The 24641-nt window shown below is 42.8% G+C and overlaps 1 protein-coding gene across 13 annotated transcripts in view; it reads left to right on the forward strand.

The window, feature by feature from the left end:
• The first annotated feature begins 9510 nt into the window (after positions 1 to 9510).
• Positions 9511 to 24641, forward strand: part of PHF21A (PHD finger protein 21A) — a 196732-nt gene continuing 181601 nt past the window's right edge. For 3 of the 13 annotated variants that reach the window (XM_025207932.1, XM_025207935.1, XM_025207933.1), the window contains exons 1-2: positions 9534 to 9791; positions 22731 to 22773. The gene's annotated coding sequence lies outside the window, so the exon portion shown is untranslated. Of the gene's footprint in view, positions 9792 to 22730; positions 22774 to 24641 lie in introns of all 13 variants that reach the window. The other 10 variants (XM_025207927.1, XM_025207931.1, XM_025207925.1 and 7 more) reach the window with 10 other exon arrangements.

The raw sequence follows: 24641 nt of genomic DNA on the forward strand, positions 1-24641 counted from the left end.
GAACAGATGTTGCATTAATTCAAGAGAATAGCAAAAATATGGCAACTTTATGGTGGCAATGGAGGAGCCACAGTGGTTCCAGTCTCCCTTTTATTAGGTTCATAGAACCCAAGATGCAGTGGTATCAATGACTGTTTCATTTCTTTTCAATATATGTAGGTTTTTAGAGAACAAAATAAAATGCATCTTGAAGTCAAATTGCCTGTATCCTCTTCTACAGGGTTTGCTTCTAGGAGGTGACAGAAGTTAATTTTTTATGCATATTCAGATCCTGGCCTTTCTTGAAATTGTGGGGTTTTACTTGTCATGTGAACACCTGTTCTAGTAAATCATTTTCATGTTTGTCCTCTGACAGTTGTTCAGAAGCCTATGAATTATGTTGTATCTGATAAGTCTGGATCAAATAAGCATTATAAAGGTGAAAGAGTACATACAACAATTTTTCCTATACTTTTAATCCTCTGATCTACCTTGTGTAATATAGTTACTCTATAAAGGCAAATTGAACCGTCCTGTATTCCTTAAATACTTTATAGTGCTATGCAGTACAGAATGCAAGATTTAGGTGCTTGCTTGAATTCTCAATTCCTACCCTAATATCCCTATATGCATTTAAGTTTAATTTTCAGTTTATCTGGTAAAATAAAGTGATTTAATACAGGGGCCATATCCTAAGTTGATGCAAGTCTTTGTTGCTCTAATGATTTAACTGAGTGGTGCCCGTTTGTCAGCCAGAAAATTTGGGCCACTTGCTGTTACAGCATCATAATATTAGAGGTGACCTATAGAATGGGTTTGTGCCATCTTTTTTTAAGGGAGTGTGAGATGATGACTCCTGTTTGGGTTTTTAAAACTGTTCTTTCCTGGAAGATGCTAAACAACTAGAGAATTAATAACTGTCATCCTGATCATACTAAGCAAAGTAAGGTGGTTAACAGGGGAAGTTATTTTTATTATATTTAAATTTTAAAAACCCTAAACTTGGAATCCTGACAAATAGTTGGAAGATAAAGCTCCCTCTTAATGATTCAACAACCAGTCTGCTTTAAAGTTTGAAGGAGTCCCAGGTCTACATGTTTAGGTCATCCAAAATAAAACCCAAACAAATAACTCTAACAAAATAAAGGCAAAATTGATACATTTAATATTTCCAGGTTTTTGGTTGTTTTTTGAGGAGGAGGAGCCATTTATACCTTCATTGTTTTCTTCAGGATGTGTAAAGAAAAAAGGGAGAGGGAGCTAGAAAATGCCTAAATCCATGGCCTTGAGTTATTGGATACTTAAATGGAGGCACTGAGCTTTAAATTAAAATTTATATAAATATTTTATTCACTTGAGCCCAGTAGGGCAAGTCCATTTCAATATATTTGGGGGTTTTACCTTCCTGTACATATAATGGGATAAATATTGTTCAGTTAATGAGTTTCTTGGACATATTGCAGAAGAGACATTCTTCTCCCCCTCACTTTTTTTCCACCAAAGGCCCCCCCTTTTTCTGCGTTGAAATGTGGCTCTTATAAATGTTATTCAATCCCAAAGTTTCTGAGATTCTCCCATTCATATGCTGTAGTCACAGTTGTCCGAGTGAGCGAGCGAGACAGAGAGAGAGACAGACAGTGTGAGATGTTAGGGGGGCAAAACCACTTCCCTGGACCCCAGTGTGTTGCCCTTTTGACCTCTCGGGGTTCCACCCTGTTACCTTTCCTGCTGCACCTTAATATTATAGATTTGACTTGGAGGCTGCCCCTAGAAGGCTGAGGGCTTTAGATGGTAGGCCCCTGTCTGGGTTGAGGTCCTCTGGCCTTATCCCACTTTATTCTGGCTGAGCCCCTTGGCTTGGAGTCCACTGTCCCAGGACTACAAGCTCCTGGGCCCCAGCTCCAGCAATGCCCTCGCCCTCTGCTAAAAACCTTGTGGGCTCTGGGCTCCTTGGCCCCTGGTTTTGCCCTCATGAATTCTGGGCTTGTACCCCCAGTTTCTAATGTCTGACACAAGGGTCCTTCAGCAATTAAGATCTGGGGTGTCCCTGGGCACTGTTCTCAATGGCCTCCTCTACCCCTACAGCCACAACCCAGTCCTGTGGTTTAAAAACTGGAAACATGAGCTTCTGCTCCAAATCCAAGGGTTCCCCTCTTGAAGTTAATCTTGCCCTGTGGAAGCCCTTGCCCAAAGGGCCTGAGGTATGCATCTGTTCTTGGTTTGGGATGCAGGGTTTCCTTCACTTGCACGGCAGCTCAGAGACCTTCCTGTGGCCATCTAGCCTGGCTGTTTCCTGGAACTGTCCCCTTCAGCTCCTATGGCCAGACTGACTCCACTGGCTCAGGCCGGGAGCTTAAAGCTCTTCCTGGGTCACGTGACCCTCCACTTCTGCCCCCAAGCCTGTAAGTCACTGCTTGCCCCTGGGATAGGTGGCCATTTGTTCCAGGGCTCTTTGCTTGAATTAGCCTGTCCCAGGAGTTGGGGAGAGCGAGCTACCCCTGGGTTCCCCTTCCCTTTTAGTAATGGGGTGGGGACCCGGTTACATTATCTTCTGAGAGAGAGATTGATAAGCTTAAATGATTGGTTTTCAAACTTTTTGGGCCATGTCTGCTCGTACCCCCTACATCCAACACATCTCTGCATGCTCATTCCTTAGAACCTTTGTCAGGTGTGCCACAAGGTAAGCCCTGCACCCTCCCGTACTGCCACTCCAGTCCACTTCCCTTGCCCACTCTGTTGCTCTGCTTTTTGTTTCTTGCTCTGTGCCCCCTGACTTTTATTGTTGCTCTGCTGCTGTTCTTTCTGCTTCCTTCCTGATCTACTATATGCCACACACACAGAGGCTGCCCGTGCCGCTTGTGGCATGTATGCCACAGATTGGCCACCCCTGCCTTAGGAAGTGACCCCACTACTCACCACACATGTTAACCAACTGGAAGCTCCACTGCCATTATTAAAATGTAGGCACATACCCTTTGGCAAAGCATCACTTTGAAAACCACCAACTTCAACCATTTAAGGGTCTTTTGTTTTCAAATAACCATTTGAAGTAATGTCAGTAGAAGTTGTGTAGCTAACTTCCTTCAGTGTCTTGCTGAAACCTTCCCTTTAGTGCTTTTGGCTCTGTTCCTGAAATGCACAGAACTGCTGTTGACCTTCCCACAAATCTCTTGTATAGGGAGATTGCAGGGTTTGTCCCATTGCCGTATGATATTTTGCATTTAATGCATGTAAAGATTTTGTTTAGCAGATTTGCTTACCATTTTTTTTCATTTTGTATTGATCTTAAGAATGCCTTACATAATCTTGTCCATTTAATTTGGAAAAGAATGCATTTAAAAACAGACTTATTCCTTTAAGTGGTTTTCACTGTAACCATGGAAATGGTGAACAGCTAATATTTATAAGGTGGAAGTAAAATAGGGTGTCTAATGGGACCCCCTGCTGTTCTGCTAAAGAGAGTTCAGAAAAAATCCAGGCACTTGGGATTTTATACAAGGTTAATGGAAGTCTCCTGTAATGGAAAATGTTTTTTGTTGTAGAAGACCAATGTAAATGGGGAAATAAACCCCTTGGTTTTAAGAGAGCTGGATTCAGGCATGTATTAGTCAACTTGTTTGTTGGGTTTTTGTGTGTTTTTTAGGATAATTTTGTAAATGTTCAAAAAACCATCTTTGGAGTTCCAAAGAGAACTTTAATCACGGTGCCTGTCATAGTTAAGGTTACAAAAGCTTCCAGTATGTCTTTTTTTTTTTTAAAAATACTTTTCTTTTGGGGTGACACTTCCTGTGGTTGATTTGTGCTTGAAGGCAAATTCTGAGGGCATGATCAAAATCTATTCAACCACTTTTTCAGTTATAAATGCATTTAAAATATCCTTCCGCTTTGTGGGGAGAGTAACTTATCCTTCCAATGCTAGAAATAAGCAATGTCTAAGTCTCCTTCCCCCTCCTGACGCACTGAGTTACTGCACTCCACCTTCCTCTATGGTAGTGTAAGTCAACCAGTTTTGAGTGCCTCTTTTTACTTACAGGCAGGATATTATGTGCTCTTTACTTAATCCAGTTTGGTTACCCAACAGTTCTGATAAGGTGAGAATTGGTAATTAAGTAGTTCTGAGAAGTAGGCTTTTTTATGCAAATGCACACACTGCTTCCGGTCAGTAGTTGTAATGGGCCCAGAGCTAAAGTTAGGGCCTTGTTATACCTCGCATTGAGTTTTACAGATGTTGTTGGTTCTAGTGCTAGCTGAGTTTGAAGCAATCACTTCAGCCCAGCAGGGTCCTGCAGGACTGAACGGTAGGGATCCTTTACTGCTTCAGGGCTGCTGCTTTTTTGGCCCAGAGAGAAGCAATGGCAGCAGTCGGGTAGGCAGGTTATCCCTTCCCTGCCTGCTCCCTGGGACAGACAGTGGGTAGCCACAAGTAAGGGGAAGGGGGGCAATGAGTGGGGATCTCGGGTGCTGGTGGGGGAGGGCAGTGGGCCTGATCTGGGCCAGCAGGGGTAAGAGGACGGGTAGGATGTTTATACTAAGGTGGTCAGAGATAATCCTGCCCTGGAGCTGCATAGCAAGTGCTTAAAACTAGTTTCAGGTGTTTAATGTGCGGACAATCCAGGGTTTTAAGAGTGCCAGGAGCTGCTCAAAATTACTGGGTAACAAGGCATTAGAGCTTGTGCTTCTGCTCCTTTACTTTTTTCCCTACCTAGGATTATCTTGAGTGTTCTTCAGAGCTGAGACCTTGCTTTTAAAACTGTCCTGCCTTTCTAGGTCTCCAGGTTCCACAACCCAGTGAGGTGCCTTCCAAAAGGATTGCAATCCAGGAGGATTTGTCATCATCACTCTTGAAATTAAAGAGAGATTGATAGTCTATGGAAATGTCTTAATCCCACTTTACTTTGTAATTTCCCAGGACACTTGGATCCTGTTAGTCCCACTCAAAATGTTAGGAGATATGTATTTAAACTGCGCTTTTGTCTGGAATCCTGGTCTTAACAGGCAATTTTTAGTTGCTTTTCCTGTAGTACTGAGTGAATTCTTGATAGCTCTTATTCATTCAATCTTTTAAAATAATGGTTTTGGAAATCTAGCTCCCTCCAAGGCACAAATGTGACAACTCTTCATTTCTTTCAAATAGCAGAATTATTGAAGGGGGGGAGGGGGAAGAGTAGAATCCATAAAGAAAATATGTGAACAAGGCCTTCCAAAAGTTTTCGTTCAAGTAGATAAAGCCAGCAGAATGGCACTGGCATTTCTAGGTGTTCAACCTGTAACACTTCTGGTTTCAGGCAGAAATCTCCTTTGTAATACCTTAGTTCATTGCACGTATTTTGGTTCAGACTTTGGATACAGACTGTCATTTTCCAGAGACAACCTTATGTAAGCACTTTTTGAATAGATCAAGCTTTTGAGAACTGAAATGTTCTGAAAAAAACATTTAAGGGTTGTTCAGGCCTAATCCAATCCCCTCTCTGCTAGAGTTCTTTTGCAAGTGGAGAATTTTTGTAAGTTCCAGAAACCCATCCCTGTTGAAGGAAGACTAAATAACTGTCTTCCTTTCAACTGAGTACCACATCAGACAGATACTCAAAATGATCCATATATGATAACTCATAGAATTTCAAATCCTCTCGTCCCTCCCTCCCTTCTTCCTGTCCTCTCCTGCTCTCCAATTCTGGACAGCATGGCAAAACACATCTTAGGGACTGTGATTTCTCTGTCAGCACATGAGACATTTAGATTTCTGTTAGTCTTCCTAGTGGAAAAGAGAGCAAGAATTTGCTCCCACAGACCCAAGATCTGTGTAGAAAAGTTGCCATAAGGAAAGGTTATTCCCTACAAAGTAATCTTCCATTGGAATTGAAGCGGAATCAGTAGATGATAAAATTCCTTCCATCATGAGTATAACCATCTCTTCTGGGGTGCAAATCCTTGTAATGTTTATTGAAAGGGAAGTTTTTGAGTGACTTGCTAACAATTTGATTTAACAAACACAGATCAAGTATGAGGCATAGAGGCTAGTATGTGACTTGGGACAGGGGGTTATTCTAGTAATCTCAACACAACATCCAGTTTCTGTATTTGCAGTCAGTACAGAGCACCATATTTAGCCTGTTCCAGAATTTCCAAATATATTGTTGCTCTGCACACACAAAATTAGTCATGTATTCTTAATTCAAAGACAGAATTAAAAAGTACTGAGCAATAGGGGGGGAAAAAAACCCTCCCATTCCTTGAGCAGCAGTGTCCATCTGTGGATATAAGTGACTTTCGGAGGGGGGAAGGAAGTAAAAGATAACAACTGGGTTAGCTGGCACAAGCTGCAAGCAGGAGATTGGGAGCTAAATCCACAGATATTTTCAAGCAGGTAATAGAAGAATAGATTCACTTGTGGGAGGAACAATTGGACAATGAAGCTGTGCTCCCAAAAGGGTGGACAGTTTTCTTGGACAGGCAGTGCTGCCTTTTTATGCCTATCCTCCTTTCCTTCTAATTGTCAAGGTAGCTACAGAGAGAGAGAGAGAGTGAGGTATAGAAAATGATTTTTCCTGTAAACTTATCTCCTACAAGCGGGTGCCTGCTACTCTGTCAGTCTACTTGGTACTTACTTTAACAGACAGTTTGAACCTGAAATTTCTGCTCTTAGAATGGAAAGATCTTATTTTTCTTCATAGGGTGGATCTGGACGAGAAAGTGAAATGCTTTGCTGGTTTAAACTTTGTTATTTTGTTCCGTGTTCAGGAGGAAAAATCCTCCCTGGTTATTGCTTTCTGCTGCTGTTCTGTAGTTCTTCAGTTGTGGCAATAGGTTTGGGCTTCAGGTGTAAGCAGTTCTTATGTTGTGGCAGCAAGGGGAGCTGGGAAGGAGATGTGCACAAACCAAAGCCTGTCTTTCTCCTTTTCCAAAAAAATAAAAACCTATTAAAAGTAAAGAAAAAAACCCACATTCTCCCTAAAATTTGGAATAAAGGTAGAAAGCCATCAGAACTAGACGGACAGAGGGGAAAAATGTAGCTTAAGGAGCTAGTTTTTGTTTCCAACTAAGATGAAAATGGGAAGGCTACGGGACAGTCCAAATGCTGTTACTTAAACTTTGCAACAGCAGTGATTCGATAGCGCTCTTCCAAAAATAAAGGAAAGTGGGTTCTCCCAGTGTTACAACTTGTTCTGGTAGGAATGCTGAAAATCAAAAAATTCAAATTGGCTCTAGGTAGGAGAAATACTTGTCACGAGGAATCTGGCTTCAGTGTGGAATCATGGCTTTTCCTGAGCATGAACAAAATTGGATAGTAAATTTTAAACTGAAAATATTTCTGAACACGTGTAGACAATTTGCCTATTTTTAGCTTTTAAAAAATGATCCTCCCCTACTCTGTGTTGGTGGTGTTTCCTGGCCAACAGACCATGGATTGGTGTTCTGAAGCTACTGCTGGAGTAGCCTGCACAAAAGGTGGTTAATGTCTTTTTTTAAAGCTTGTAAAACACAATTATTTTCCACAGAAGAGCAGCGGAAAGTTAATGGGTATGAATAATAGAAAATATTGTGACGTTATGTTGTGGCAGCAAGGGGAGTTGAGAAGGAGATGTATACAAACCAAACCCCATCTTTTCCTGCTTGGTGTAGGGAGCTGGACCTGCTGATCTTCCAAGGTCCCTTACAATCTATGAATTGGGGTTTTTCAGCCATTTTTACTGAATTTCCATAACATGCTCTAAATGTTAAGATTTAAAACAAAACGCAAAACTTCTTGTTGACAGCTTTGTATCTTTATACCAGAGTGCCTCTTGGGGTAACAAGGAACAATGGTCACAAACTGACAGAGAGCAGATTTAGGCTGGACATCAGGAAGAACTTTTTCACAGTAAGGGTGGCCAAAATTTGGAATGGGCTTCCAAGGAAGGTGGTGCTCTCCCCTACCTTGGGGGTCTTTAAGAGTAGGCTAGATAGGCATCTGGCTGGGGTCATCTGACCCCAGCACACTTTCCTGCCTATGCAGGGGGTCGGACTCTTTCCTGCCCAGGGCAGGGGGTCGGACTCAATGACCTGTTGAAGTCCCTTCCAAGCCTAGCATCTGTGAATCTTGGAATTGTGTAAATGAATATATGTTGCTCCCACTTAAGCTTGGTGTTGTAGAAAATAATCTCTAACCACCAGCATCAAAAGTGTAAATTTCTCCATGCCTGCTATTCTTGTCACTAATATGTAAACTTCCAGTTCTCAATAATATATATTTTTTTAATATTACATTAAAATGGAGAGAGAGAAATTAAAAAAAAAAAAGGCATAGTACATTAAAACAATGTTTAAAGTTGTAGTAATATGAACTTGGCCATCTCTTGTGCAGTGCTCATGTCTAAAAACTTGAATGGTAACTGGTTTGACTGTTAGACCTTGCTTTGGTCCTGCACTAACATTTCCCTGTCTATAATGTAATAACTTTTGATTGCCATATCTGACTGATTCCCAAATTTCAGAGAGTAGGTAGAACCATATTGATTTTAGTGAAAATAGAAAAACGCAGCAGAGTAAATGTGGATAATGGAGCCCTTGCCATCTAACTAATAAAGCCATCAGCCTTAGTCGGTGTGTATAATTATTTGTAGGTAAACGAACTAGTTGGTCTCACCCATTAACAGCTTTAACAGTGTCCCTCATCTTGGGTCTGTCTTGTCCCTCAGTACAGTTTAAAAGTGCTGATGCTCTGAATGACTTGTCTCTGGGTAGGGAAAAAATGGGATATTGAGGCACTCCTTGACATAAGGGGGTGGAGGGAGGAGTGTCGTTTGGGAAGGGTATGGAGCCTTGGGTGGGAAGAATACCAGAAGAATCTGTATGCTTTCTCCGCAGGAAGAAATGAGGGAGTCTACAGGCTCTCCCAGTGTGTGGAGGAAGGAAGTGTGAGGAGACATGTAGAACTCTAACAAAAAATAGGGATGATAGTCACAGAGAGTTCCTGAAATAGAGGAGTATGAGAGTGAATGGGGTGGAATGGAGGATTGTAAGAAATCCTGGTATGGTCTGCTAAAACAGCAATCAGTGGTCCTCTAGCTTTTAATGAGAAAAGTAAGGGGAGAACAGAAAGAGACTTTGGCATAGTCTAGACCAGTGTTTTTCAGCCTGTGGACCCCTGGGGTCAAAGATGACTGTGATTTAAAAGTGTGAATACCCACACTTACAATTTAAAGGGGTCTCCACCTCCATTAGAAATTTCCAAAGGGGTCTGTATCTCCATTCCAATGTTTTAGGGGTCTGCAAATTAAAAAAAAAAAGTTGAAAACCATTGGTCTAGACTTTTACCATCAAGCCTTTATTTATCCTGATGACTTGGTTCTTGTGGATCAGTGTTTATACTTGATTGGTTTAATGTCCCTGTAGTTTTGCTCTCTCTCTCTCTCTCTCTCTCTCTCGCTCTCTCTCTCTCTCTCTCTCTGAATTAGATTAGGAGAAGCAAGCATAAACGTTTGCATGGTTCAGCCTAAGTATGGCTTAGACTTGTTAGCATTTGTCCAGTTCTCCGATTGACTGGTGTGTGTTTGTTTGTTTGTTTGTATCGGAATATGAAAAGGGTTTTTAGTGCATGTTTTCTGGTTTAAAAAATATGCTAACCCTGTCTTGAGACATGCTTGCGGGTGTGGAGCCAAGTTCAGAAATCACCTCAAGCAAAAAAATTACTATGGGGTGAGGGGAATTCTGTGCTTTCTTGTTTCTGAAATATATTTACTTTCTTTTTGTAGGTCAAAAGGGGACGACTTATTTTGCTGCCCATTGAATGCAATACTGTGGTGGAGATATAAGGAAAGGCTGAACACAGTAAGGTGCAGTACTTTTTTTTTTTTTTAGTTTTTGGATATTTACAGGTGCCTGTGATTTGTAATCTGCTCATCTGGAAGTCCTTCATGATTATTCTCGACTGTCATCCAGTAAGAATGTGTATGCATTTTATAAAATATATTATAGAATAGCTGTACCTGTACAACTCCTGGCTTTTTAGCTCTTCACTCCGGTATGTTTAAAACGGTACTGATTTTTATATTAGAAGTCTCTGCCAACTATGACCTTTTTGTATGCCTTGTCTTTCTAAAATTCAGCTTTTTAGTTTTTGGTTTTTTAAATATAATTTTAAAATTAATTTGGCATCTAAAAGTAGCTTTAGGGCCAAATATTGCACTCTGATATATAGCAGTCCTGTTTCATTCACAGACGTGTAAATATACGTACAAGTGTGATGTTGGGCTCCTAGCTTGAATACTGCTTGCTTTGGCTAGACTGTCAGTCTATCTCCCCTCTCTTCACCTCCTCCTTCTCCCCCCATCATCGTTCACATGTATATGTAAATGCCTGCTGTTCATGGGGATTACTGGCTAACGTCAATTGGGGGTGGGAATGGAAAGGGGTTCTGTATACGCACTGGAATGTAGTCATTGTCTGCTCCTCTGCTATCAAGCAACTGAGTTCTGTAGTTTGGTTTTATACCCTGATCAAGCCCATGTTATTGGAATTTGTTCTCCTTTCAGCGCACCGGGATTTGCAGACCATTAGAAATCATTTGCATATAGACAAATATAAAAGCAGATACCTTGGACTGTCATGGAGATGACTCGTTGGATTTCTGTTCTTGCTGACAAGAGCATTAGCCTTAATGCTTTTGGTTCGGTTAATGAAACATGAGCCATGTGAGCATGGGCTATCAACTATTTTCAAATTACAATCTAGATTTTTTTTTTTTTCCTTTAAGCCTTGCAAAAATCCTACTTGCCTACAGTGGATGTAATACTGCTTTTTGACTGACAAAACATGCTTAAATAATAACTACATGGTATGAAATTAATTATTTTTATCACTTATTACATGTGGTAGAGCCCATAATATACTGTGGCTTCCAAACACTCTGGAAGGCTGGTTGATGCTCCAAGGAACTTGAAATTGTATAGCAGAGGTCAAAAGGAGGAGGAAAATAACATGCAATTTTATACATGTAAAATTAAACACAAAAGAAACCTAAAAGAATAATATTAGGATTGTAAAGCAGAGCATTCAAAAAGGAGAAAATGTTAGATGTAAAGCTTGCTCTTCAGTTTTACATCTATCCACTTATGGGTCCATCCTGCATATTAAATGAGTGAGAGGGTTCTATTGGATTGGAAAAAACAGTGTCCTCATGTAATTTAAGCTGCAATACAATGTGTACCCATAAATGGCAGAAGAGCTGTTGCAGTCTGATATTCTCTTACTTTCTGGATTTTGCAACTTAACTGCCGCTACTGCCATTACTTCATGTAATTTTTTTGTGTGTAATTTTAGTTCTTGAAAAAGGGAAAATGCAAAAACTGTGTCTAGTGTCTAACTGTAACAACTTCTGACATCCTCAACAGATTTTGAAGACCTCGGCAATTTAAGTGACAGCTGATTACAGTTACCTGGCAGTAGGAAATGACTCTAGGGTGGGAGATGAACTGCTGGGACTAGGTGCTATACCTGAAAGATGGTTGAGGGAGGTCAACTTAGCTTGTCCCATGGGAACTAAGGGATTCTTGCTGTGAGTGATGTTTCTAGAAGCCAGGATAGGCCACTTGAGTGACTGGTGTGGACTGGATAAGTTGTTGGGGGATCCTAACCTGGCTCCTTGTTGCCTCTACTTCCATGGCTGCAATTCTGTATAGCAACTAGCAGTGCTTCTCAGCCATGGTGCTGTGACACCTGGGATTCAGTAAGATCCTTTGAAGGGTCTTACAATGCCTGGCCCGTGAGAGAGGAAGCAAATAATGCATATTTCTGGCACCTGTGTCTGCCCAAGTATCTCAGCAGCTCTCCTCACAGCCTCTCCCATCAGCTCTGAGCATTGTAGTATTAGGGGAATGAGCTGTTCTGGAAAGAGCAGCCCCTGTGCTGACTATCCCTGTGCTCTGAGCAGCATCCTCTGCTGTGGGTAGGCAGATATAGGGCTGTGCTTTTACAGCCTGATTTCTTCCCATTCTCCCAGAAATGGGATGCCACTAAATTTTGAAAAGTTAGTGAGGGGTGGCTTGGTCTTAAAAGGCTGAGAAACCACTGTTCCAAGTACCACTAGTACAGTGTGTTCTGCTGATGCTTTGGCAGTGGCATAGGTCTGGTCATTAGAACATGTGTGTTCTGTGATTTTGGAAGACTGTCAGCTTTTTTTCTGAGGCACACAATTTGGGAGGAAGGGGGAATGATGATTTTAATCAGTTTGTATTCATTCTTTTGCCAAGCTTATTATTTCAAGGGTTCTTCTGTATCACAAATGTCTCATCTCCTGGATTTTAAAACCTTGCACAGATTATAAAGGGAAGTATTGGAGCTTTTGTCAGGGGAGGTTAGAGGTGCATTGGATGTCCTACACGTCAGTGACCTTGCTGAATTTGGCCCACAGCAGCTCGGGGAATCTGCAACATGCTACAGCCACAGCACCAGAGGAGGTATCCCCAGCATCCTACTGCATTCAGTGTTTTTCTCTCTGCAGTAGAGGCAGTATCCCCAGTGGCTGTCTCTTTTTGTATGTCCCTTTTACAGCAAGTGCTGATCACTGGAGAAGAGCAGGGGCCTGCATCACAGGCTGGATTACAAGCAGCGGCTCACGGTAGCAAAAGGTTGCCTACCCCTGTCTTAGGTGTATAGTTATTCATCTTCCTAGCTAAAACATGTACAGGACCTGTATAATTGATTTCTCATACAGGTATTCTGCTCCACAGATGTGATGGCTTCACCATGTCTAACTGGGTTAGCCGGTTCTCTTGTCTGCTAAGTTTCTGTTCATGAAGGTTCCCAAAGTAAAGTTTGTTGCACTGTTTGAGGAACAGCTACAATATACCTTTTTGATATGAGCAGCTGAATTGGTATGGGCTGTCTGCCTAAAATTTCCTGAATTCACTGACAAACAGTACCCGTGGACTGGCCAACACTGTCAGTGTAAGCCAGGAGAAAATGCTGCTTTCTCTTCACTGAATTTTTCTAGCTGTACCTGTATCAAACATACCTTAGGGCTTGTTTATACTTAATGTGGGTCTATCTCCAGTGTACCTGGAGTGCTAACATCGTATAGTCAGAGCCTCTGTCAACACCTGTTAAGACATCCTGTTTTTTAGAGAGTTGGGGGGCATCTGTGGTGAAAAATACTAGTCTAAGCCTGCCATTCCACCCATTACACTCCTTCTCTTCCTAATCAGTCTGTTTACTGCAAACTTTTATTTTATATAAATATCTAATTTCTTTAACAGATTTTATTATATAAATAATATACTGGTGTTTAGCCATCCTCTTAAAATTTAAAAGCTTTTATATAGCACCTTATAGACTTCAATCCTGAAAATAGTTGCATATGTTTAAAGTTAGATGGGTTTTGTACTTTTAGTGAAGTCACTGCGACTAGTCACACTTCAGAAAAAAATATTTGTAAGAGAAGGACCTTTACCTTAATAATAGGCCCATGAAAGAGGCAAATATTCTTCTCATTTTGGAAAATACGGCGAAGAGGTTAAAATTGATTTCCAAAGAGTGCAAGTATTTGTACTTTTCTTGGTTTTTATATGGAAATGCAGAAGCCCTTTAAAGAATATGTAGAACTTTTTCTTCTTTTAGTAAAATAAAAAGACATACAATTTATTAATCCCCTGCTTTTTCTGGATCATGCTACTGGTGTCTGCAAAACTTGCAGAATTATGGTGTTGCAGATACTAAGCAAGCGAAACCTGCTTAAACTGGAATAAGTGACTTGTTTTTTATTAGGACTATTTAAAACTCTGGTTTTGGCTTTTGTTAACACCTAGTTAATTCAAAACAGCTGGAAGAAAAGTTTTGTTAAAAACTTGAGTTAAAGCATATTGTCAACCTCAGGTGCTCAACAATTGTGAATCTGTCCCTGCTAATCATGAGATTTCGTTTAAGAATAATGAAACATGCATTTGCTTCCTGAGTTCTGAGCCTGTAGTAAATGCTAACATTTTTCTCTGCAGTGTAATTTTTTTTTCTCCTAATGGAAACCAAGATTATTGGAATAAATACATGGCTCCACTAACTATTGTGGGATTTGCAGTAAAACTGTAGAAGCTGGCTACACTGATTTTAGGTTTGGAAGCTTCCAGACCTAAATCTCTGAGGCCTTCTAAGGAAGACCTCTGCTAAAATGCAAAAGGCAACAAGTCCTGCCTTTTTTACGTTTTACAAATGCTTCATTTCTACTTGCTAATGTTTTACTTTGGAACTTTTTCTATTTTTAAGTAAAGCCCTCAAAATAAAATTATTAACTTTCCTAATCCCTTTACTAGTAAAAGGGGCCACTTTTGAGCACTGTTTTAAGGTTTCTTGATTTTTTTTTTTTTTTTTTTTTTTTTTTTATTTTAATTTAGGGCCTTAAGAGTGGAGTGTGTGTGTGTGTGTGTGTGTGTGTGTGTGTGTGTGTAAAAACAAAAATACACACGCTAATATATTAGTGTGTGTATTTTTGTCGTCTTTTTCTCCTTAGGTTGTGTGCACTTGAAGTCACAGTATTGTTTTGCTTTTTGGTCAGATGGGGCTTGTCTATAGTTCCAGTAGATCAGGGGTGGGCAATTATTTCGGGCGGAGGGCCGCTTACCCAGTTTTGGCAGGCTGTCGAGGGCCACATGGGTATCACCGCCCCTTGACAGGTGCTCTGCCTCCTAGTCACCATCTTGGGACCAGTGTCCCAGGGCTAGCACCGGTGGGGCCCAAAGTGGGGCACAGGCTGGCAGGGGTCTTTGGAGCTGGGCTGCACCAGCAGGGAGCGGGGGGAGCTGGCCTGGCTCCATAGAGCCCCTGCTGGCTGGGACCCCACGCTCCTGCCACCCTGCTCTGGGCCCCACTGGCACTGACCCTGGGACACCGGTGCAGGCCCCGTGCTCCTGCTGGCTCCCTGCCCACTCACTCCCAGTGCCCCCCAGCCCTGCAGTACAGCCGGGGGGCAGCACACAGCCCTGACCCCCTGCTTGCTGGCAGGGAAGAAGCTGGTGCTGAGTGAGGGGAAAAGCAGCCCCTCACCCGCCCCATGGCCGGCGCTCCCTGTTGCAGGCACTCGAAGCCCACACGGGGCTGTCTGGAGCAGGCACAGGCAGCCCGACATGGACTGCAACCAGCTACAGCATGGGGCACCGGCCACAGGGCAGGCGAGAGGCCACTTTTCCCTGAGCTCAGCATCAGCTTGTAACCCGACCCTGCTGCCAGCCTGGGCCCTGTGCCGGCTCCGGTCTTGCCCGTCGGGGCTGCGTGCAGTAGCTGCAGCCCCCCCATTTGCTGCGCCGAGCAGTGTTGGCTGCTACTGCCCACCTGGAGCTTGTGTGCTGGGTAGCTCAGAGGCGACAGTGGCAAACACTGCCTGGCGCGGCAAGCGAGGGGGCCATGCGCAGCTGCTCGCAGCCCATGTGGGGCTGCCTGTGCCTGCTCCAGACAGCCCCAGGCAGGCTGTGAGCAGGTGCAGTGCAGGGTGCTGGCCACGGGACAGGTGAGGGGCCACTTCCCCCCCCCGCCTCCCCCCCCATCAGCTTTTCACCAGGCCACTTTTCCCTGGGCTCATTCTCTGCCCGGGGTCCTCCCCTGCCCTCTGCCCCCTTACCTGAGCTTCCCACGCTGGGGCAGTCATGTGGTCCTAGGCCAGAAGCCCCTGCTGGGGCTTCTGGTGGGGCTGGGCTGGCCCTACTGTTGTGGGTGCCTGCTGGGCTTCCCCTGGGTCCTACTGCCCTTGGTTCCTGTCTTTTTTTGACAGGATCCAAGGGCAGATAAATATTAATTTTCTAAATTTTTTAGGGGCCTTGCGGGCTGCATCTGGCCCATGGGCCATATTTTGCCCACCCCTGCAATAGATAGTAGTCACAATAGTCCTTATGCTCTGCTCATGCATAAAAGGTTTAGTCGTTCACTCTACCCTTTGATTCTTTGCTGCCTTAGCTGCAATATATAGTGTTTGCATTTTAGTGCACTTTAGTGTAGCTGTCTTCCCCTTCCCACTTGTAACTATTAATATTAGTATTATTTTCTTGTTGGCATATTTTGATGCAGGGGAACCTGAAACCTATCATGTGGTATCCATCTTCTATTCCCTACCCCTCATCTTACTGATGCCTAAATGCAAGTCTCTGGTTTTAATGATGTTTCTCAACGAAGGAGGAAATACCTATAAACAGCAGGCATCATGGATGTCTTTTGTATATGGGAGAATCCCATATCTCCAGAAGTGTAGCATCTGTAAATACTTCTTGTAGTGCACTTTCCATAGCATGGCTCTATAGCTTTTAAATGACTCTCTTTTTTTTTTTTTTTTAATGACCTGCTCCATGAGATAGATGGACTTCAAATTTTGCTGTTCAATCTCTTTGGACAATATCTTTCTTGTCCTCATGAGCTCAGAATCTTAGACCATGAAAACACACATGCCACCTACCCACCTGCAGAGGTGAGTAATACAAGGCATGGAAGTTGTCTCTTATTAAAACCTCTGTCAGGGGAAGACCCCCAAACCCTCCACCCACTTCTACTCTAGGCCTTGGAATCTCCTTAGAATTAATAAAATTACTTTAGAAGCTCTGAATGAGCCTGTTACTGAGGTTTTGATACTGTATCGTTATGATAAACTGTCTACTACCTTGACACCAGGTATTTCAGTGTTTGTTCCCCAATACTGTCCGCTTCAGTAGTTTCTATAATATTTAACGTTGTCAACACCAATGAAATATACCCTTACTGTATGCATTGGTAGGAAGTGTATTAGTCATAATTTAACTTATGCTCTTAATTCCTACTTCAGTATTTGGCCCTGACCTGCTTGATACTGGTGAGGTATGCAGTAATGGTACACCGATGCCTTTTTAAAAAAAAATTCTGAATCTACCCTCCTGTTTAAATGCGTCGTATTCTATCATTTGGTACTGTACCTACAGTATCTTCAGTCTCAGTGGTGTCCCTGATTTTTGACTGCTTTTAGTCTCTCAGCAGGCTAGCTTGCCCCCTTTAGATGCAGAATGTTCTTTTTCACTTTCATCTGAGTCCTAGAGGAGTGAATTGGATTCTCATATGCATTCTAAAAGCTCTTTCTTAGAATTTCTTTTTTTTTTTTTTTTTTTTTTTTTTATTTTTTTTTTCCCTAGGTGCTTTAGAAAAAGTGCAACACAGTTCTTGTCCTATTAATTCAACAGTTTGAGGCAAATTACACATGAGTAGAGCCAGGACACTGGTCAGCACTCCCTTCTCTTTGCTTCTGGCCATGCTGAGAAGCAATGCTGTTTTCCTTCAGAATCAAGCCTGTGGGGTGCCTTAGGTTTCAGCATCACTTTCCACCAAAGGCTACTGCATTATCTCTGTGCTAAATGAATAGTGGAAATTAGGCCTTTACTGGCTTCCACTCCATTCTGACTTCTCTGCCCCTCATTCTGTCTCCCAAATTGGCAGCAGTATACTGCTTCACTTGGCCAACCAGGAGGGGATTCATTCACCTCCTGGAATGGGAGATCAAGGCATGAGACCATGATGTGCCCTTCTTGTAACTTGTGGGATCTGTACCAATAGTGCCCAGCCTCTGTACCCAATACCATGCCCTGCAGGAAAATCCTCCTCTGCCACAACTCCACAAAGTGTTCGTTCTTAGCTTTTTCCTTTGGTTTCATTAGAGCATACTTATAAGGAAAAGGTCCCTCATATTGGAGCTAGCTGTGGGTCTAGCTACATTAACCTCAACCCTAGATTAAGCTGTTCGTTTTGTTCCATCCCATCCCAACCAAGGATGTGTAAATATCATAAAAATTATCTGTTTAATCTCCTCTAATTATTGGTTAAACAGTCCTGCAGCAGACAGGGTGGCATGAGGAACTGAGGCTGTGGGTGATGTGCAGGATTGCAGCAAGCTCTGCCTCCAGCCAGGATTGAAGCCTGTGGCTGCAGCAGGCTAGGCTTGGTGACTGTGCAGGAGCAGGCAGGTAGTGGCACCAGAAGCAGCAGCACAGGGCAGTGGGTTCTGATGGAATCCCTTGCTCTGTGCTGCCCACTGCTGGGGGAGCAGCTCTGGCAGGTGCTGCATGGCAGGTGGTGCAGATCTCGGGGAGCAGAGCTGGACAGAATTTGTGCAGTGGGAGCCAGCAGGTCTCAAGTAGGAGTGAGCATAGCACTGGGACTACCATTAGGTGCCATGGGGGTGGGCTACATGGAGCCAAGTTCCCCACTCCTTCCCCCCCGTACTTCCCCAGCACCCACAGGAGTTTGCCATGTTCTGGGATAGCTGCCCCTAACCCAAACAGCACCTCCCACCTGCCCCCTAGGCTCGAGTGTAGGATTGTATCTGCGGCATCCAACTGTGAGCTGAGTGCCCTCTGTGAGGAGCTGCAGCACTCGAGTAAGCCCTCCACTTAGAGTGAGGAGTTTGGTGCCAGCCCAGCTGCGGGAGCCCCTGTTGGTGGTGGTGGTGGTGGTGGATGGGGCGGCTGGCTCTGTGCAGCCCACCCCTGCGGCACCTGATGGTGCTGCTGCACTCACTCCTATTTAAGCCCTGCCAACTCTGCCACACAACTTTTGCCTGAGTCCAGTTCCTCAGGTAACCACTAGTTACCTCCCTGCTGCAGCAACTATGCATTGCTGCGGTCTGGATCTGCTCCTGGGCAGCCCCTGTTGGAGCTGCTACCCTGACGGGGCAGCACTGAGCCAGGAGGTAAATGGTAAATGTTAAAAGGTATAAATATAATAACCATTTAACCTTTTGCATCTCTAATCCTAACATTTGAAAAAATTTTCAGGACTTGCTCAAAAGTGGTGGAGGCCCTCTAGATTCTTCTTGAGAAGGTTGCAAAATTCTTCAGTTAAGTTAGTTGGTAGCCTATCATGTCGAAACAAAATGTGTAATGTTCTAAATTAGTCTGTGATGGACCTTGTTTAAAAAAAATTGTTTTTGCATAAAAAGGCTGGACAACAAATCATGTTCCATCTACAGGAGCAGATTTTTTGTGTGAACCAAGTAATGCTCTCATTAACAGTGATTTGTAGTTGATGAGAGCTGACCATCGTTGTTGCTTCCAATCCCTTGATTTGAGGATGATCTCTACCATGGCTCATTAATGAGTTTGGGGATGACTGAAGAATCCAATCCTTGAGCCACAGATCTGTCTGCAGAAGTTTCAGGTCTTTTTCAGGGGAGAGTAGGCTGCAGGCTGGGGTTCATTTTCCTTCCTCTGCTCTATCTTTTCTGCCTTGAGGGCAAGATGCTTTACCTTGAAATGGGCTGCCGCTTGGTTGTGGTTGAGGTGCTATTGTAACTGGTTGGCAGCCAGCTCTTCCCAACTCTTTTGATGTTGGCATCCCTTTTCTTGAGGTATGCCTTCAGTGTGTCCTTGTAGCATTTCTTCTGGCCACTTCAAGACCTTGGGCTGTTACTAAGCTGAGAGTAGACCACTTGCTTTGAGAGTTCAGAGTTGGGTGTCTGCACAGAGTGTTTGGAAGTTGGTACTTGAGGATCACCAACTCCATGCTGGTAACGCTGGCTTCAGCAGGGATGCTGGTTATGTGGTATCCTTCCATTTTATGTGGAGGATTTTTCAGAGGCATCGTTGATGGTATCTCTGGCATGGGTGACCTGTGTGTGCCATGTGGCAAATTGGGGAGAGAACAGGCAACCCAGTGGCAGATAAGGCAGAGAGCAGAAAGCTGAGCAGCAGATCAGGTAGGGGAAAGGGATTGGAGTGGCATTTGGGGAGGGTATGGAGCTAATTTCTGGCATGCCTCCCAAAAAGATTGGCTCCCACTGGCAAGAGCTGTGTAGTTTTTCTGCCTATGTGACCTAGGAAAATTCTTTCCTGACACCAGATTTGGCAATTACTATCATCCTGAGCTGAAGTCAGGAATCCCTAACTTTTCAGAGTACTGGCATGAGCATCAGTATATCTTGGTTAATAATAAGATAAAAACATCCCTTTGAAGTACTGGGATATCGGCTGTGCTAAGGAAGTGAAAAATAGCCTGTAGCATTCATGATAGGGTGAGGGGGGAAAAAAATCCTTCCTAGAACCTGCAGGAAACCAGCTGTGAAGCACTACAAAACTAGTTACCCCTATACTGCAACACGGTGATTGCAAATACTACCTGTCTTCCCATGTTTCTCTTCAGGAACCCATATCGTAACAGGCTGTGGCATCAGGATGTCCATTCATCTCTTTCAATGAAAGCTAAACTTCTGCATTGTAGAGTCCCACTACAGTGGGGTAATTGTGTGCATTTAGGGCTGTCACTATGGAACAGCAGGCACTCTAAATACATACCTCCAGGGATATTTTTTTTTAATAGAAAGTTTGTCTTTAGGACTAATGCATTTTTATCATGCAGCATGCTGTATGCACAGCAGGATGAATCAGTTTGTTCTAAGCAGACATCACTTGAATATACCCCCTCTAGTGTCACAAAATATACTAATGTATGTAGATGATGGGAAAGGTTGTAACTAGAGGGGCATCTTGTACGATATTTCCAAGCTGCACCAACGGATGCATCTTTTCTGGGTTCAGGACCAAACATGGATCATCACTAGGTGGGAGGCTTTTGGAAGCCTGAGGAAAGGTGGCTGAATCCAAGTGGTGAAGTACAAAGTGCTACATTCCTCCTTCATTCAAAATTGTCTACATCTTAGTATGATGGACAATTGGACTTCCATACTTATGTAATCAGGAAAGAGGCACGGTCATCCTCTTGTGTAATGAGGCAGTCTGAATATGGGACAGGTGTGTTCATCATCATATCCATCTCACTGCAGCTTCCTTTCCAGGACTGAAGAATGCTTTATTGAACGGGTGGAATGGATAGGATTGGGAATGCTTTATTAAATAGGAATGGGAAATCAAGAGCCTGACCTGCACAGTGCCTTCAGGATAAGGACTGATCCATCAGTAAAATTCTGTCCTCATCTTCCCCCACTTGATGGATGAAAAGTAACCATCCAACTTTTTGTATTGGAGGAGTGGGGTGCATAAGTGTGACATGCCAGAACCTGGGATCCCTTAGTCTCATTCCTGATTTCTTGGTCAGCAGAACTTTTATGGGCATCCATCCTTTCAAACCTTAATTTCCAGAGTGCTGGAAAGTTGGTCAAAAATTACTTCTGCCAGGCATGCTGTAAGCCATTTGCAGAGTTAGGATTAGCATTTGGGAATTTCTGACTCGTTCCTAAGAGTTCGTGGGTTTTCAGCTTGAAGGTTAGTCTCCTTCAAAGTCACTTCTCATAATTCTTGGGGTTGTAACATCCTGCCTTTCCCACAGTGATAGATGCAAGGAAAGTTCTACTTTGGGATTGGGGGTCTTGGTAATAAACCAGGAGAGGATCCCACTCTGGAAACAAAAATTGAAGCACTAGACCATGTTGCTTCTCTCAGAATGGTTGTTTCCTTAAAACAAGCATGTGATATAATTGTTTGTGTGTGTCTAATTTTTTTTTTTTTTTTTTTTACAGTATTTACAACTTTTTAAAATAAAAATCAGCGCTCACTAAGAGCTATAGATGTGGTATTATGAGGCTTCTTTGCTTAGCTTTCTGGGCTACAGTCTTTTTATAGCACTCCAACGTAGTTGCAACCTCGGTATCTTGTTGCTGAAAGGGAGGCATGTTGTGCTTGTGGTGATTTTTTTTAAATGACCTCACTTGTATGGGCTTGAGAGCCTATAAAGGGGCTGCTGATGAGGGAAAAAAATGCAACTAAGTAGGGGGTGCTAAAATGAGAGACAAACCACTACCGTTTGTGAATGAAGGCTGTCTTCTAAATTGCTGTCAGCAGTTTGGATTTTTCAGACCATGCACAGTTTAGCATATATTTTACTGTTGTTTGTTTGCTGAGTATAGCATGAACTGAACAAACCAACATTTAGACGGTTATAATTTCCTCAGTACATTTAAAAAATAAGTATTGAGCCAAAGCTTCAGTAATTGTCAAAAAATAAATTAAGTCTTAAATGAAAAGTCCAAAAATCCTGATCTTAGGAGAAAGATGGCACATATGCACTTACTACTCATGTCTTTTACCTCTCCTCCCCTACACAGATGATCAAGTGTGGGCCTGTTCATTTGTACTGGTGGATGGGGTGCCCATTGACTTTGAGACTCCACGTGTTCACATAGCTCTAAGATGCCTCAGATCTACAGTGGTTTCTGCATGGAGCCCATTGGTCGTAGGCATCCAGATAAGATTAATATTAAAATCCCAGGCTTTTCTTAATAAAATGGACGGTTTCTTAGTAAAATGGTTTTTCAGATTCCTAACTCAGCCTAAATTAAAAAAAAAAAAAAAAAAAAAAAAAGAGAGCTCATTAACTTCCCAGAGTGGGTCATAAATGTGTATAGTTAAATTGAGTCTTGGGGGGTGAGGCCATAAATGCTCCTAATAGAATTTGGCGGGTGATGCTGTTCGTTTCACATGGACATACAGGAAACAGTGATATTTCTTTTTGGGTAATAAAGTTGTCCCTTTTTCAGTCTCTGTGCCAATATTGGTAAGAGAAGACCCTTGCTTCATGCTTAGACTTTAATCTGGTTTACAATAAAGTGGAAAAGTTTTGTGTAAGTACTGAATTGTATTGTAAGGAAAAGAATAGTAAGTACCTTCATTTTTCCCTTGTAGTAAGCTAACTTTCTATTTTGCTAGATTTTTATAGCCTGTTACATCTTAGTTAAAAATTACTTTGCAGATCATTTTCCCCCAAATGTTTTATTTCAAACTCAAATGAATCTGTTTTTGTCACCTAATTCTCTTATTTTTCTTCTGTTACAGGAAGGGCTAGAGAGCTGAAGGGGAAGACTGTTTTCCAAAATTGGTAAGCACTTTTAGATAGACAAGCATGGTTTGTCCAATGCTTGATTAAGTAATAATCCAAAATGGTATAGCAATGAAAGCCAGTATCCATAAATTTAAAAAAGGTGTTTGAAATCTTGAATAGTTTTAAGTACAGAAACTACATGAAACAAATTGGTTTGGATGTTGCTAACTAAGGCCCTGTCTGGCAAGTATAATCTTAGCGTGCAAGATCCACTTTCTCATGCATTTTACAGCGTTGGGGCCTAAAATTCTGCTTTGTATAACCCATTGTTGAAAAAAATATTAGTGCTTGACACAATGTAACACTGAGAACTTAAAATACACAGGTAACAGAATTCCAAAAAGTAAGGTTTGCCTCAAAGTTGAGTCAGCTTGTGCATGTTGTATATGTGGCCTTTACATTTGGTACTGAATATGCCATTAATATTTACCTTAAATACAATGTGGTAAATGGAATTGAGTTAAAGTTGCATTGGATTATCTAATTTTGGAACCTACCTTTTTATAATTATTTTTTTTTTAATAAAGAGATGAGAAATAGGTGCTAGTTCATTCACTTATTTGAGTACCATGGTGCACACAAACCCTCCTGCCATTCTGACATGGATTAATTAATAATTATCCTTTGCTTGCAGCTATTGAGCCAGTTATCTATATGCCTTTTTATAATAATTTTTATTTAGCCTGCATTTTTTTAATTTTGTTTGAGAGGGTCATGCAGGACCTTGTCAAAAGCTATGCTGAAGCCCAGGTGGACTATAGCAGGGGTGGACAATTTATTTGGCCCCAAGGGCCACGTGGGGAGTTTTGGTGAGCTGTCGCAGGCTGGGTCAGCAAGTCTTTGCCCCCCCACACCCCTGCTGCAACAACTCGCCAAAACTCCCTATGGGGCTGCAGGCAGGTGGGGAGCAGGAAGGGTGGGCGAGGCTGGGATCATGGGGGCGGGGTGCCGTGCTGTCACACCTCCTGGGCTTGGGCCCAGGGCCTGCTCCCTACATACCCCTGCCTGCTGGGGGTGGGGGAAGGTATACATGCATATGGTGGGGGGAAGGTGTGCATGTGGTGGAGGTTGCAGGGGGCTGCCTGAGCACCATGTCTCAGAAACCTGCTGTGGGTGCGGGGAAGGAGTGCTGGCATGGAGTGCTTGTGCCGGGGCAGTATGTGGGCCAGTCTGACCCATCGGGTGTTATTCTACATACAACCCTTGCCCCCTGCTTGTTAGCAGAGGACCTAGAGCTTCCTGGGTCCTTCTTTTCTGGCTAGCATACTTAATAGAACCTCTTCTTGTTGTCTTTTAACTTTCTTTGCCAGGTACAGCTCATTCTTTATCTTTGCCTTCCTGATTTTGTCCCTTCAGGTCCTTGCTATTTCATGGTATGCTTCCTTGATGACCAGCTCATTCTATTGCCTGTTTACTTTTTCTTTTGCATCTGAGGCATTATAGAATCTCCCTGTTGCAGCCACATTGGTCCCTTGCCTTTCTTCTTGTGCTTTCCTTGTGTTGGGACAGTCTCTTGTTAGGCTTCTAATACTGTGCCTTTTAGAAGTTCCCAGCCCTCTTGGGTGTCTTTATTCTTCCATCTGTCCTCCCATGACACCATTCCTATTAACTCCTTGAGCTGGATAAAATCCACCTTTTTGAAACCTAGCATCCTAATTTTGCTGACCTCATGCTTTGCGCTCACTAAAGTTGCATACTTTAGTGGGTGCAGGATTGGGTTCCTAATCATTCAAGGATACTTTTGTGTATTTGCAATAGCAGCTCGTAAGTCTTTACCATCTTTTAAATTTACATTTTACATTTTTGAAATCCTTACATCTGCATGGGTGAGGCAACTTTTTTTTTGTCGTCTCTTCTTCCCCCCC

Source organism: Alligator sinensis, unplaced genomic scaffold, assembly GCF_000455745.1.
Source record: "Alligator sinensis unplaced genomic scaffold, ASM45574v1 scaffold592_1, whole genome shotgun sequence".
Taxonomy (NCBI): Eukaryota; Metazoa; Chordata; order Crocodylia; family Alligatoridae; genus Alligator; species Alligator sinensis.